The sequence below is a fragment of the Nothoprocta perdicaria genome, unplaced genomic scaffold, assembly GCF_003342845.1.
Source record: "Nothoprocta perdicaria isolate Ctin4 unplaced genomic scaffold, notPer1 scaffold_60, whole genome shotgun sequence".
Taxonomy (NCBI): Eukaryota; Metazoa; Chordata; class Aves; order Tinamiformes; family Tinamidae; genus Nothoprocta; species Nothoprocta perdicaria.
The window spans coordinates 1,542,684-1,558,631 of record NW_020455866.1 but is presented as its reverse complement, the minus strand read 5'-3'; the positions used below and the strand labels follow the sequence as shown (position 1 = coordinate 1,558,631).

General features: G+C 44.3%; 1 long non-coding RNA gene across 1 annotated transcript in view; it reads left to right on the top strand.

Moving 5' to 3' along the window:
* Positions 1-97: 97 nt before the first annotated feature.
* Positions 98-15,948, top strand: part of LOC112956185 — a 29,735-nt gene continuing 13,884 nt past the window's right edge. Inside the window, exon 1 of the long non-coding RNA XR_003251001.1 lies at positions 98-143. This is a non-coding gene — a long non-coding RNA (uncharacterized LOC112956185). The remainder of the gene's footprint in view (positions 144-15,948) is intronic.

Here is a 15,948-nt window from a genome sequence, read left to right as displayed (position 1 = left end):
TGCTCCCGCTGCTCCCGCTGCTGCTCCCGCTGCTGCTCCCGCGCCGCTGCGGGCTGCGCTCCGCGGGAGGGCGCGCACCGGGCGGCGGCGGCGGCGGCGGCAGCAGCATCCCCGGACGGCGCCTCCGCGCCGGGGGCTCCGCGGTGAGTTGGGGGCGGCGCGCGAAGTTGGTGGCGCGGGGTGTGTGTCGTGGTGCTCTGTGTATGCGTGTAAAGATATATATATGTATACACACATATGTGYGTGTATATATGTGCACTGCACTTGCCCCCCGCCGCGGGCGCGCAGCGCTGCGGGGCGGCGCGGGAGGGCGCAGCCCGGCGGCCATTTGACCATTTCAGAGGGTTTTTTTTTTAATTTTTTTTTTTTTTTTTTGGGGGGGGGGGGAAGCGGGGGAATTGTATCCCCCTGAGGTGCGGGCAGGGATCGGGCCCCGCTCCCAAATTCCGGCGCGCGGCGGCCCCGCTTTGCCTTTCCCTCGGCGCGGCATCCGCGCCGCGGCTCGGCGCTCCTCGGCAGGAAGGGATGTGCGGCGGGAAGAGCAGGGTCCGCATCCCAGAGCGCGGCAGGAGGGCTGCGGGCGCAGCCCGCGGAGCGGCTGCCTGCGGAGCGCGCCGCGGAGCACTCATTCCTCCTAGTGCTTCCAAGAGTAAAAAAAAAAAAAAAAAAAAAGACAAACTGTCATAGCAAAAAGTTGTGCAGCGAGAATGTTGCGTACGCTAATGGACCCAATTATCGGAATAAACAAACGTGGTGATTTATAGGTGTCTGGGCTATAATGCTTTGAATGATGGAGCTCTTTAACCTTCCTTTCTAATCTGTCCCTCAGAGATTCAGGTTTGAGCAGAGAAATATATCATCTGTGATGCTGAATACTTGAGTTGATTACAGTTGTAAAAGGAATGGGCTTAGAAATAATACTGAGCCATTAAGCAACAAATGCAAAAGAGAGAAAGAGCAAAGAGAATTTTGGCAGAAAAGATTTTTTTCCCTTTGCAGCAGCTTTGCTTCATTAACTTTTATCCAGACTATCTCATTTTATTAAATTAAACTTCAAACAAAATAAGGGTTTTCTGTGTGAAACCAGAGGCTAATCCTCCTTAGTCCTGTTGAAGTCTGTCTCTGTTGCAGTTAAATGATGCTTTGAGCGGTGCCTGCTAAGAGAATTTGCAGAGGCAAACACAGCTCAAGATTCCCAGTATGGAAATGCAAGCACTTGGGTACTGTGATTGTATTGTGGATTCTCATAGACAATACAGAAACATACTCTAAGAACTCTAAGAGGTTTTATTTTACATTTTTTAAAAAATCAGTCCAGATAAGTATAGCTCTATGTGAAATGCATAGCTTTATTATAACAAAGTGGCCTGCTCTTACTGGGAAAGTGATAACTTAGTTCATTTTGCAGGGGCCAAATATTGCTGCCTGTGGAGCATCTCCTGTTAGGACTGAGTGTCTTTTACTCCCATTGAAAAAATTCCCCAGCTCAATATGAATAGTGTCCTGCAGGCTGGCAGTACAGGCACAATTCTGCCTTTCACCAGTGTTGCAACACAAGACTGTATTAACATGTAATCAATATTCAGCAATCATATTGCTTGTATGAGTAAAGGTTGTGAGATAAGACACTCAAGCATCTCAAGTGTCTTTTGTTCAGTGAAATGCCACTTAATGAGGGAAAAAAATGAAATCCACAAAATCTGCTGTATTTTAAGGCAGAGTGCTCCTCATGAACCTCATTGCCAGGCATATGACTGTGAACGTTGACAGGCATGAAGATTCAAATGCAAACCTACCCCAGGTAGTTGAGGTACCTTCAGTGCTGTCCCTCCGGCACATCTCTACCTGCGCAGCACTGGGTCCTCCTGAGGTCCCTTGGGACCTCTGCATCCCACTTGCCTTCTCCTCTAGGTGACTATGGGCAGCATCAGTGAAATAAGCCGTGTTTAAGAGCAGTAATGCCCTGCTTTTGGTGGGACAGCAGGCTGAGCGTGGCCTCCTTGGGCKCTGGTGGCTGCAGGGTAGCTCCTATAAGGGCCCCAGACATCAACACGGGGGCAAGCAAGCGAAGGGCCTCGCTCCTTCCCCTCTCTCTGTGTGTGGGGCAGACAAGTTTTAACTCAAGTAGCCGCAGTGGATTCTTAGAACGGATAAATAGTGCCTTGTTGCGGCCCTCCTGAGTCATATGGAGGCAGTGCTCATTTTAGACAGGATGAATGAACAGGCAGCGTGAAGGATGAAGATGGGCTTTGTTAATCACTCTGCAAGTTTTCTATGGGAAAGAATGAACTCAAAAGAAGGATATCCATAAATGCCATTTAAATATTTGCAAAACCTGAGAAAAATTTCATACTGGAGGCAGGGCAAGGACCTAGTCCTGTGTAGGTTGCTGCCAGAGATACCAAGGACCCATACAGCAGCRTTGGCCCGTTAGCAGTGTGCTACTTTCCAAGTACTTTGTTAGCAGTAACAACAAGCTCTTCTTCAGCACAACCTGTGGAAAAAGACTGTTTTTGCTCAAGTGATGATGAAACATTAGGGAACCATGTTTGCTTAAACTCTTGTGCTTCAGGTGTGATTCACTTTTAACTTGTTCCTGGGGAAGTTTGCCAGCCTTTGTTGCCTGCTGATTTGCGTGGTGATTCACGCATTCATCCGCTTTCGGTTTGTGGCTGTTCAGGTCTCCAGGGTGAGGAGGAATTACTCCAGGTGGGAAAGTCCTCCCCTCTGCCCCATAAATCACTAGGAATGGTAGGAATTGTTCTGTGCTCATCACTGATTTCAGAATTCTCACAAAATTTTCCCTTGGCCTCTTCCGGTTCTCAGAACRTGATGCAAACCTCTTCTGAAGAGAAAAAAAAAAATCTGTGTTGCTTTCATGTAAGTATGATGAGGGCAAGTCTTTGAAAATATAGCTTGGCTAATATTGATAAATAAACTAGCTTGACCAGAATAAATCTTTTCATCTCACTTCAAGAGCCCCACTGTAATGAAGCAAATGTAGGATGTGCTTTATGTGCTCCTTTCATCTGAGTGCAGAGCAAACCTTCTAAAGTATTGCAAACAAATCTGAAAAGGATTGCCAAGTGGCTTTTCTTTTTTCATCCTGCATTGGGGAGATTTAATCTTTTCAGGATTCAGGGGGGATAGTGTGTCCTGCTGGTGGCGGCTCTGTTGAGGTGAGCACTAGTGGGAGCAGGAAGGGGCAGAGAGCACTTCAAGAGCTTCCTGCAGCTTCTTCCTCCAGAGTAGCCCAATTCAGAGACCTTTTGCTCAGTGCAGGTTGCGTGAAGAGAGCGTATATGACCCCAAATAACTTCCCTCTGATCTACATTGGGGCCTCTTGGCTGCCGTTTTGGGTCCTGCACTGATCTGGCAGCGCATTGGGAGCCTTGCTCTGCAGCCTTCGTCCTGGCTCTGCCCATAGCCCCCTCCAAGGACTCATAGAGTGGTTAAGTCTGGTCTGAAAGGTGGCTCTGGGACCACCTCGACAGCCAGCGCAGATCCAGTCCTGGATGTGCAATTGTGTAAAGACAAGTATCGTTCATTTAAMAGATAGAAGAGTAATAAGTGCCTTGCTTGGAAAAGGAGGCCTCCAGAACTCTTGGTTCTGGAGAAGAAGCACTTTAGCAGGTGTTTTTTGTTTGTTTTTTAAACAAGAAATTTTCAGAAATTKTATTCAAAAGAGGGTGATAGAATATGTTTAGAATATCTTGAAAATAAAAATATTTAGACAAACATGTTAGCATAATTACAGAATTTCTACAGAATAAGCTCTTCTTTGCTGAGATTGTAAGTAGTGGGAAATAATATGAAGACTGATTTCTTTGAGTATTAAAAGAATTTGAGGAAATAGCTTTTAATCCAGCAGAATACTGTACTTTAAAAACATGGTTGTRATTGACTAACACCCGCATTCAGCCCAGTACCTGACACGGCGAGAAGCCAGAGATCCAATTTAGCTCGTGGCTGGTGCGTTGCGCCATGCGCGCGGAAGTGAAACGTATTGAAAACSGTTCAGCTTTGGACGTGCTCATCTGGGGATTTACTCATAAATAATTGATAACACAGGGAAACCAAATCTCTTCATTACTTCTTGGAAGCTTCACCTCTCGCCTCCCGCRTGCGTTGCTCTTGCGGGCGCCTGGGGAGGTGATGGCTCTTCCTTAATGAAGGTGTCGGGCAGCCCCCATCGCTCCCTTCAGCAGGTCACCCACCTAAGCATCAGAAATAAAATGCCTGGTGAAAGATCAGCATTTTATTGCCCTGTGGGGAAAGGTGGCATGGCAGTGTTTTGGAGGGAACCGCTTAGCCACTGTGTTGAAGGTTTCCTTCCATCCTGTTGCAGAGACGGCGTGTGTGATGAATCACTAAATCAATGCAATGCCTGCACCTAGTGCGCTGTGGGATAGCGTGTCAAATTAACTGTTATTTGACATGCAGTACCAATTACAACTGGGATATTTGGGCTTGATCCTTCCAAATTTTACTGCCGCTCAGTATCCTTTCTTAGCCTGTTGAGTGCAGTGGAACAAGTGCTCACTTTATGAGCACTGGTTTCTCACCTGAGCAAGGCTGTGCATGGTTGAGCACCAGTTTACCAGACGCTGAAGCATAATGATGAATTTCTTTTCTTGGGGGGAAAAAAAAGGCATTATGCTACACACAGACCTACTAAAATGGATTGATTTGATCCAGAAAAATCTTATTTTAAAGGAAAATTTGTTAATGTAACAGAAAAAGTTCATCTTTTTTGATGACTTGATTCCTTTAGAATTATTTGCCAAGTTAAGTAACAGACTTGTAAGGTGCTAATATTTGCTTCCAGTTTAATAGCCCGAACTGTTGCTAATGTATGGGAAGTGTTCAAATGGCATCATTAAGGGAGAAACCTAACAAATCTTACAGCTATTTTAATGTCAGCTTTCAGATGTTACTCTTATTTAATTGAAAGGTAAATGCTATAAAGGCTTTGTGAGTCTGCTCTTTTCAGGTGACAGTGGTTGGTGGGAGTAAATCTAAGTCCCAGTGTGCTGATCCCAGATGTCAGCTTCAGGCTTCGTTGTTTGAGGCCTTCCRTTTTCATCTGGCAGAAATGTGCATCTGTTGGGTCATGGAAGTTTGCAGCTTTCAAAAAACACTGGTTTTGAAGAAAGGAAAAAAAAGTGAGAAAAATCTTTTAAAATAATAGCCACATTCTGCCAGATGTTGGAGAAAACATGTTCCTTCCTCTATAAACCAAAAGATTAAGCTTGCATATGAAGGATTAGCAGAGTTCTCCTCTGTTAATTCATACTGGTATAACCAAAATGCCTGATTTTACTTTAGTGGAAAATACATTATCAGTCAATGGGAATTGTACGGCTGAAGCCAAAGGGATTAGAAGCTCATGGTTTGAAAGTGACTGAAGAAGAGAAAGAGCTGGATGTGCCTGTTGGCCCATGGCTGTGAGCCACCACTGGGGTATGGCTGTGCAAAACGGCCGAGGAGCAGCTCAGGATGCTCCAGGGAGACGATTTCCAGGGATGGACTCCAGGACAGGCACCATTGTTGAGGCTGCTGAGAAACCTTGTCTGGGAGACAGCTTCCAGCCCTGCTTGCTGGAGTCCAAGGATTTCAGCCTGGAGGTGGTGGATGGGGAAAGGTGACCTCAAGCTCCGGGATGGTGAGGAGGGAATGGATTGGCCTGAGATCAGAGTTGCAGTCTGGGGAGATGAGACGTGCAATGGGAGCGGGATTTGGGAAGAGCAGTGGAAGAGAGGCACTGACTGGAGACAGTGCCTTCTGCTGCAGCATTTTCTGTCTACTTTTCTAAGGATGGAAACCAATACAACACAAAAAGCTCTTCAAAGAAAAAGTACACTTTTTACTATGATTTGGTGAACATAAATGCATTGTTTTGATCTGTTTTAATAGGCAATATTGTGTCATTTCATTTGGCAATTATACCGAGATTAAATTAATTTTATTTTCCTTTATTCTTGTTAAATGCAAAATAATTGAGCTCGCATCATGAAAGGTTGGGGCTCTGTTGTTCATAGCTTCATCATTTATTAATAAAACACATTAGATGAGAGGCTTTATAGATTTGCTTGCCTAAGGAAAAAGGAGAGGAAAATACATAGGGGCGAAACTGGATGTGCAAATCCCATCCCACATGTGGAGGCACTGTCACACCATTGCCTCTTTTCGCGTATATTTGCTAAGAAAAGTGTTTTCTTTTGTTGTGCTTTCCGTGGGAGTGTGAGCTAGCACTTCGGCGGTGGGGATGGGCTCGTGCTTGGTGCGGGCAGGTTGCTCGCACAGGGCTGGCCCCTCGTGCTGTTTGCGGAGGGATGTCACACTGATCACAGAATCACAGAATGCTTAAGGTTGGAAGGAACCTCAGAGGTCATCTAGTCCAACCCCCCTGCACACGCAGGGTCACCTAGAGCACGTGGCACAGGACTGCATCCAAGCAGGTTTTAAATATCACCAAAGAAGGAGACTCCACAACCTCTCTGGGCAGCCTGTTCCAGGGCTCTGGCACCCTCACTGTCAAGAAATGTTTTCTCAAGTTCCTGTGGAACTTTTGGTGCCTCAGCTTGTGGCCGTTTCCTCTAGTCCTATCGCTGTCCACCACTGAAAAGAGGCCGGCCCCCTCCTCCTCACTGCCTCCCTTGAGGTATTTATAGACACTGATCAGGTCCCCCCTCAGCCTCCTCTTGTCCAGGCTGAACAGGCCCAGCTCTCTCAGCCTTTGCTCATAGGGCAGATGTTCCAGGCCCCTGATCATCCTGGTAGCCCTGTGCTGGACTCTCTCCAGCAGCTCCACATCCGTCTTGTACTRGGGAGCCCAGAACTGGACGCAGTACTCCAGATGTGGCCTCACCAGGGCTGAGTAGAGGGGAACGATCACCTCCCTCGACCTGCTGGAGACGCTCTTCTTAATGCACCCCAGGATCCCGTTGGCCTTCTTGGCCACCAGGGCACACTGCTGCCTCCTGACAACGCAGGGCCAAGCGCCGTGGGACGGTGCCCGTCGTGCCTCTATCTCAGCCTCTGTCTTAATTGACTGTCCTAGTTACAGGGTAAGCCACTTGTGACGTGCGCGGCTCTGGAGCCACCACCTCGGACTAATTTAGCCTTTTCAGAAAATAGCTCTGGCCTCATCCTGGCTGTGTTATAATCACGCGTTTGGCAGGGACAAAAGCGCGCTCCTTTCCTACCTTTATGTGGCTGGAGGCTATTGGAAAATTGGTTATTTCTTGTTGTCTCTGCAGCTCCAAATAGCGCAGGCGCTGCCAGTTGTGGATTAGTAAAACAAATACCTCCCATTTGCTGTTAAGTGGGAAGTAGAAGAGGCATTTTGTGACTTACTTTTCTGCTATTTTTTGCCCCAGTGTCATTTGTGAGCTGGTGCTGTGACCACCATTGCTTGACTCTTGTGAAGTGACTTGTCACCGAGCTCTGCTGCACAGATTAGTTCATCACTCAAGGGAGTTCTAACGTCACGTTGTGCATATGGGCCCTAGGTAAATAGTTGTCTCTAGAGCACCTCTAATGAATCTGTACTCTAGCTATTAGCTTTTAATGTAGTTTGCTTCTTGTGATGTGATTTTCTTTTTTTTTTTTTTAAACTATGATGCCTTTGTTTGTCAAGTGGGATGCATACCTATAATGACTTTTAAATGTTCCCAGGCATAATAGTCAGTTTGGAAAAAAAATATTCATAGCAATTTAATACATGAAATGTACCCAAGTGTTGGAAAATATTTGTCGTTTTAATTATGTAGAAGTATAATACAATAGTTCAGTCTTTCAGGGTATCTTGGTGGACAGTCTGTCATCTCCTTTAAAGTGCTGCTGCAGTCAATTTTATTGACTGAGGTAAAAGCAAGAATTAATTTTTCAGTTCTTTCCCTTCGCAAGAAGAAGATTTAATTTCTTGCTCTTGATTTACATTTTGGTATCAATTGTGCATTTTAATTTTTGGGTGTGAAACCCTAATTACTCAGTTGCGGCTCCATCCTTAATTCTGTTTAACAAGTCCATCTCATTCTGAAAATCCCGTACGGCAGGAACTGCTCGGTGTTGGCAGCCGGGTATATGGTGGGGAAATCAGTGTCTTTCATCCTTTCTACCTGGGAAATTTGGAGGCGTCAGTCCAGGTTGGGAATGAGGAGCCCTGAGGTTAAGGAGCTCCTGTTCTGCTGTCTGGAAAACCTTGTTTTTTTTTGTTTTTTCTTTTTTGTCAGTTTTTTTTTGCTTCTCCTCGTGGGGTGAATTGCTAAGGTATTTGTCCTCGGACAGTGGTAATGGTAGCAAGACTTGTTACACTTAATCAGCAGTCAGGAAGGAATATTTTATTCAGGAAATATGGTTATCAACTTCTTTTTTAAACTTCTTTCCATTTGGTTCTTGCTCTCCCCAGGAGTAAGAATGTCAAAGACTGCATTTCTGTGCTCCATAAAGCAAGATGCATGCTCTGCTTGATGGAGCAATGGTACTTTCTATATAAACTTGTGTACTTAATTACACTGCCAGTTAGAAAGAGCCAGAGCTTTAAGCAGGAAAAGCTTCCTTTCACTAGAGCCTAGAGGAATGCAAAACCCTCCGCTCCTTGTGCGCTTCAGCTGTCTGCAGATACCTATCAGTCTGGCGCGGGGTAGCTCTGAAATATTAGTGTTCCTCATTTAATAAAAGTCATGCTCTTAAGACTAAACTTGCCTTTTCTTGCTTTTATACACAGTCCTTTTAAACAGATTTTTGTCACTCTGCACCAGCATTGCTGGGTGTTTGGTGCAGTTACCTAGTTTTGAATTTGAATTTCTACCTTCAGGGCTTAAAGGGATAAATCCCTATATTTTTATTGGATCAAGGAAGCGGTGTCTGTTATTTCATGTGACTCCTATGGGACAGGTACGAGAGGGCAGTTATTTCACCTCTGTTATGACCTCATGTATGAAACATATTAAAACCCCCTTCTTAGGAGTGTTTGGGCCTGCAGGTGCTGGACATCATAATGATGTTTACTGTGCAAGTCTCTTGTATTGCATTTCCTTTTGCTATAAAGCCCGGGTCTTGGCAGCCGCTTTTGAGGCGCTTGTCGCTAGCGTTGGGTTCCTTCTGCCTTCGTGGAGTTGCAGACTCGATGTTGAGCGTGGCTCGCTATCGCAGCCGCGGTTTGGGGCATGAGACCGTTATCAACACGAACCTCCAAAGAGCAGTTTTTGCTGTAAAACACAAAGCTGTGCCCCTGTGCTTGTCTCTTAGCTCTGCCAAACTCAACAGCCTTTGAGAAACGGCACGTGCAAAGCGCGCTGCTTTATATGCAAGGGGGAGCAGTGTGGCTCTTATCAGTGACCTCAGCTTTCTCTCTTTGTTTTGCAAGCTAATTTTGCGTTTATCACAGGCGAAGCTTTAATCTTTGTCGTAGGGCAAATACAGTAGAGTTACCTTTGGACTAATGACACCCAATTTATTTTTCTTCCCCTGGCTCTCTATTCAGAGTAAAGGTAGAAGCATTTTTCATATTAATTTATTCCCTATTCATGATTTTTAAAAATTGCAAAGACATTGGTCTTAGATACACCAGTGCTGTCTTCTCCATGTGAGTGTTATTGCTCAGGTGTGATCCTTGGAGACTGTAGGACGCCTTGCAGGTCACGGAAAAAACGTCTCAAGGTGAGAGAGGAACAGTCTTACTAAAACCCGTTTGATGTTAGTGAAGGAGAAGAGTTGCCTTTTTGAAAAAGGATACAATCTAAGCTTTTACACAACCTGTCCCCAAAGTAAGGGCACAGAGCTAGATACTGTTTAAATTCTGGGTATATTTCAAAATCAGAGTCTTCAAAAAAGAAACAGATGCTTAAGTGTTAGAGTGGATCAGAACTTGGTGAGTTGCAAAACGGGTAGAAGTGTCTTTTTTGGAGATCAGAACTGGTAAGTGGATGTAGACTTCGGTCAGAACAAGTATAACCAAAGGAGAACAAGAGAGTTCTGTCCCATGGAAAACAGTTGTTTTTTTTTTTTTTTAAATTCAGTTTTGATAAATAAAGTAGGTGTGGTGGGAAGAAAAAAAATGCTTAGTTGGACTGATATTCACATGGAACTTTAATTCTTTTTTATGTTTAGGAAGGCTAAGAAATAAGGCTCATTTTTAATGAAAACCCTGCAAAGGTTGGCAGGCCAAAGTGCCCAGGCATAATAGCTATTGAAAAGATTTCCATGAGGGTTGAAATGTAGATTTCTTAATACACTGGAATTTACATGTTCATATGCTGTGGTGCTTTCAAAAGGATAATGCGTACAGACCGCCTGTGCAAAAAGATTACAAGTATAAATGACATTTGGGGCTACATTTATTTATGTATTTATTTTTAATATATATTTTGTTATTTTTTCCTTTTTGCTCATCTGAAAAATGCTAAACTCCTGCAAGTGAGAGGGTGTATTTTGGTATTCAGCACTTTAAAGGTAGCTAATTGATAAGAAGCATTAATGAGATTATCCAAAGCTAACTGGAAAAATGAAACAGATTTATTCTTCTTCTGTGTATTACACTCATGTTACCTTTAAGGAAAACTAAACCGTTTGCTGTAGAATGAAACATATATATTTAGACTGAAGGTTTCTGATATTCTCGAGAGTTTCAGAAAAGGTCTGAATTGCAATGTGTACATATCTTTCATCTAACTTTTAGAGCTTTTTAGATGCTAAATTACCTTTCCCACATAAGAGTAACATTAAAAACAGGATAAATTAATATCCCCAGACTCCACATGGGAAGCTGCTTCAGCACATTGCAAAAGTCATGGAAAGCATCCTCATCTGTACATGAGCAGGCAGAAGCAGTGATGCTGAAAGCACAAACCTTAAACACTACCAGGGTATCCTGGGTATCCATGTGGAAATATACACCTACTGATCCACCAGAAAACAGCCAGGCTGTGCTGAATCAGATACAAGATGAACATGAAACCTTGAAAAGGGCTTGGAAGAGCCAAAGGTCTGCAACATAAAAGTAAATGAGAACTGAATGCCTACATCAGAAGGTGGGTGGATAGTTATAGGAGCACTTTTGGGTCACAAGGCAGCTGAGAGGACATTAGAAAAGTTGAAAGTCAGTTTAATTTTTAATTGTGGGTGGGGTTTTTTGTTGTTGTTGTTGTTTTTTGAGTAGCAAAGACAAGACAGTGGGGTACAAAACCAGAAGCACTGGAAGAACCTGGCAAGTTTAACCTGGTGTGTTTGCTCAGAGCGCAGAGCAGAGCCCAGTGCTTTGAGAGCCAGGGTTGCTGACAGGGAGAYTGCAACCCCCAGGGTGCTACAGCTGGACTTAAACATCTGAAACCTTCCATTTCTGGATTTCATTGGGAAAAAAACCCTCAAACCTCTGGCAGAAGAAAGCAGGGATTCTGAACAGATTAGTGGTGATCCTCAAGGGAAGGTCAGAGCTTCCTGGTGAAGGATTTCTCTCCTCAGCATGCTCCAGCTTAGGTCCTTTGGCTTCTTCTTCCTTCCTCCTGCCTGGGTGGGCATCAAGCAGTCCTGTCTGGAACACTGTGACTAACTTCATTGAGTAAGTCCATCCATGCCAGAAACTTGCTGCTTCTTTGCAGATATCTGTCTTCAGAAACTCCTCCCAAGGTCAGCTYCTCCGATATGGGAAATTAGATAATAATGTGAGTTGTCTGTTTGGAGAGTTCATAAGATGGCTGCATTATTTATAAATTATTTATGATTTTGAAGCTACGTACTATCTCCCCAGGTTTTATGTCTGTATGATTTACCTTAAATTGCCCATCTGACATGCATCAGGAATCTCCGTACAGCACCGCTGTTTCTCTTCTCTTGTATGGCCATCACTTGTGGAAAAGGGATTTGCATAACATGATTTCTTCATGTAAATGTGCTCAGGCTGAAGCTCCAGAGCATCTTGTTATAACATATGTACCAATAGCGTTGAATTGGGTTAGTGTCTGGCACAGTAATTGAATCTATTTGTTTGTCAATGCTGGTTTTGGAATGAGGGCTGAGCAGTATGTGGGTATTTATGTTTTTACTGTGGTCTTCATATCCTTACCTTATTCTGAGGTTTCCTTAGGGGGGAAAAAAAGTGTTGTGTTTTGTTTTGTTTTCCCATTGTTGGAGTGTATTTCTTTGTAAGGGTTATATCCTTTCACCAGAAAAAGATGGAAAAGGTATTTCAGTCAAATTGCCACCTCTTGGGCCTCTCTTTCTGTACATGCAAACAAACAACAACAAAAACCTCTTCAATTAATAATGAGGCATCTGAAGGGCTGTCGGGTTTTCCTTTTTTTTTTTTTTTTTTTTTGGTAATACAGGGATATGGCAACTTGCACATTGTCCTGTGGATATGTTTCTAAATTTTAGGCTGCCTTTTAAGAAAGCTCAAGATGTAGCTAGGGATCAGTAATGGGATGCATTGGAGGCTGCATTTGGTTCCTAGGAGATAATGCAGCACCAAACAATATGGCTTTGAGCTGAATTCTGGCCTTTTTAAAACTTCCATTGAGTCGGTAAGTTAAGTTGGGGTGTAACACTTTGCAAAAGTGAAATCACTGGTAAAACTACTGGTCAACAGCAGGAATGAGGAAAATACAGCTGATCTTGAGAGGAAAGCAGCCACGGGCTGTCCCGTGGYACCTGGTGCAACAAAACTGCAGTAATTTGGCCCAGGATGCTGCTGCCTGCAGGTTTCTGGTGCTGTGTTTGGGGTGTCCCAACGCATCGGCCCCAGAGCTGCCCTGTGCAGCCCGGAGCCTGCACAAGGAGACYGGGTCCCGGGGCTTTTAGCCATGTGTTGGTACACACGGCACATTTTTTACCTCTTAGTTTCTGGTTTTATCTGAACCTCTTTGTTTAACGTCTCCCCTCTGTGCCCTTACTTTCCTTGTCCTGTTTGGTTTTCATTTCATGCTTCCGTCTCTTTTTATTGCCTTCATCTCCCAGCTTCTGTGATCTCYCTGTTACCTCCTTGTCTCTCTTTTACCTGATAATAAGCGTGAATAAATGAGATAATGAGGCTCAGGCCAGTCATCCCAATTACTTTTATATGCATGCATATGCATGTCCTAACCCTCCTCTCTGTCTCTCATCTTTCTGTCTTTTCATACAGCAGTCTCTGGAGGATGGAATTATCTTTTGGTGTGTATTTAGCATGTTCTTGACACGGCTGCAGTATGACTAGCAGAGATTAATGGCATATATATTTTGAAAAACTGGAGCTATATGACAGAGCTTGTTTGGGCTAGTAATGCCCAACAAATTAACACGTAGCCTGGCTTGTCACCGCTGTCACTGAAATGTTCTGCTGCACTCAGATTTTCATTGCTCATAGCTTTTATTTTTGAAGTTGGAAGGACTGGTAAAATATAGTGTGGCCTCTAATAATTATCTAATGCATTTTATACAGTTGTTAATGGGTTCTGAATATGGGAGAGGTGTGCTAATTTAAGTTATGATGACAGTATTTTGATCAGGTGCGTAGCAAATGTAGAAGTTGGAGGGTATTTTTTGAAGGCTTCTCCATCTTTCTGTAATTACCAGATAGATAATACGAACTTGCCACATCCAACATGCTAATGATTGCCTTCCAGCTTTTAGCAAGACTGAAATTATACAGTAGCTGCATTGGAACAGGAATCTGCTGTGGTAGTGTAATAAAACATACAATATTGCACTCCCTTGCCATTGCATAAACATCTGTGAATATGGCCCAGGTCTTTCAATACAGAGAAGAATAGAGATGAAGCTAAATGTACTTTAGGAGTATTCAAATGGCTATTGATGGCTTGGAAATGCTGGGTTATCAATAGCAGATGAACTGCTCTGCTGTTGCCTGACACTTTGTAGGGGTGTCTCATGAATCATTCTCAGATAAAAGGTAAATGTTCTTAGTGTCCAATTTTGCTCCCCTTACACGGCTGCGTTTTTCAGCTTTGTCTGCAGATCTCCCGGCACGAGCTCTCTGTGGCTGAGATGCAGGGTGTTTGCTTCCTGAGATGCCTTTTTGTCTGAACTGCCTCTGAACTGTGCTGCTTGATTAAACTCATGTCTGCTAAGATTGCAGYGCGCGATGTCAATCTGCCGCGCTCTGTATTGCAGAGGCAGCTTAGCTCTGGTCGGTGCCAGGCCATTAGGAAGAAGGGAGGGAGAATTGGGCTTGGAAAATGTTCTTAAATACATCACGTACGCTTGGTACCCTGCAGCTGGGCCCAGGCTAATGGGAAGAGAGCACTGGCYGTTTTATTAGATATGCCTTGCTGTATCTCACTTTTAGAAGAATTATTTGCAGCCCGTGGATTCCTCTTTGATGGAGAGAGCTTTTCTCCTGTGTTTATTTCCTTCTAAAATGCAGTGGCTAYGGGAGATATCTGCAGAGGAACACAGAGAGCTTTAGTCTTTTATCCTTATTACCAACCAATCAGGACTGTGTGGGCAAAGGAGCAGTGTGAAGGTAGCAAGCGTCAGCCTTTGGATAAACATGGGAAGAAAGGCAGAAAGTGCCAGAGGCTGCAGCGGCAGTGATCCAACCTGTGGCAGAGCATCTAATCCCTCATTAATACAAAGCACTCYGAAAATTACCAGTGCTTTTGAAACCCGTTCCTCTGTTTCAGATAAAGCAGCACAACCTCTAGGTAAGGAGTAGAGTGAATTTCTCAGGATGTTGTAAAGAAAAGCCCTTTGGAGATACAAGGCTGTAACATTGCTGCTTTGTTTGGCTCAAGAGCTGGGAACATCGTTAGTGCCAAAGACTTGTCAGGATGTGGGGGGAATTCTCGGAGAAGGCTTTGCTAAGCTTATTCTGTTCTGCCTAAAGTAGACATTGAGATTAATCGTGTACATTTTATACTGGGCAGTGCTCTGAGTGAGAGGGGAGGCTTAAGTGCTCCCACACGTTTTTTGTCTGACTAGCAGATTTCTGCATGTTCTCTTGTCTTTCCTATCTCCTTTCTTCCTCCCATGATCATCTCTTGAATTTGCTCTAACTTGCTGTATGATATTGGACTTTATTGGAAAGACTGTATGCAGCAGTGGTGAAATCCCCTGCACTCCTGTTTCCAGGAGCTGAAGAGGCCGCTCTTGTCCTCTGACCCAGTACTTCCCAGTGACTTCAAAAACTGCTTCCGTCCTGGGTCAAGCAGAAGGTTTCAGCACAGTACTGTACACTGATGCACCCACAACTCCACGAGCAGCCATCAGCAGCACCACTTCGTCAGCTTTTCCAACCAACAAATAAATCTCACAGTCATTTTTCTTGGGCTCCGTACGCCAGTTCCACGTATTAAAATCAAAATGCACCAAGAGAATACAGTGTGGAGGGGGTGGTTGTGTATTTAGGAATTACCAGGGAAATAATCAGGGCCACATCTGCATGCACAAACCCGGGAGCTCAGGCACTGAGTGCRGGTGAGGTGGGGTAGGTGCCTCTTACAGTCTCTCTCCCACTGCAGGGCCCTGTTTCTGCAGGGGGATCTCCCAGGTGTGGGGTTAGGAGGGAGCTCCTGCACCTCCAGCTTCCAGAAGCCAGGGAGATGCGAAGGGAATAGAGCTACACAGCATTTCTTACTAATACTCTTCTTACTAATGCTCACCTTACTGCCTTGGAGTAAAAAGCATCTCTGACGTGAAGCATCTTCCTGGGTCATGCCAGGTCCCTTCTTCAGAGCACAGAGATACCAGGGTTTTTCAATAGAAGAGCATGACAGTGCATTTTAACCTGGACAGTGCAGTTTGGAAATGTATTAATCCTTTTAATGGAGATATGCAAAATGAAATTCAGCATGAGGTCGTGTATTATAAAACAGTTGAAAATGTTTCTGAAAAAGGGAAGTGCCAGACAGCTTTAATAAACAGTGCTGCTGCCAGCCTCATCTCGGGTTGTTATCCTCAGGAAATGCCAGTACAGTTTTTCAAGTCCTTTTTTTCAGCATGTTGGCA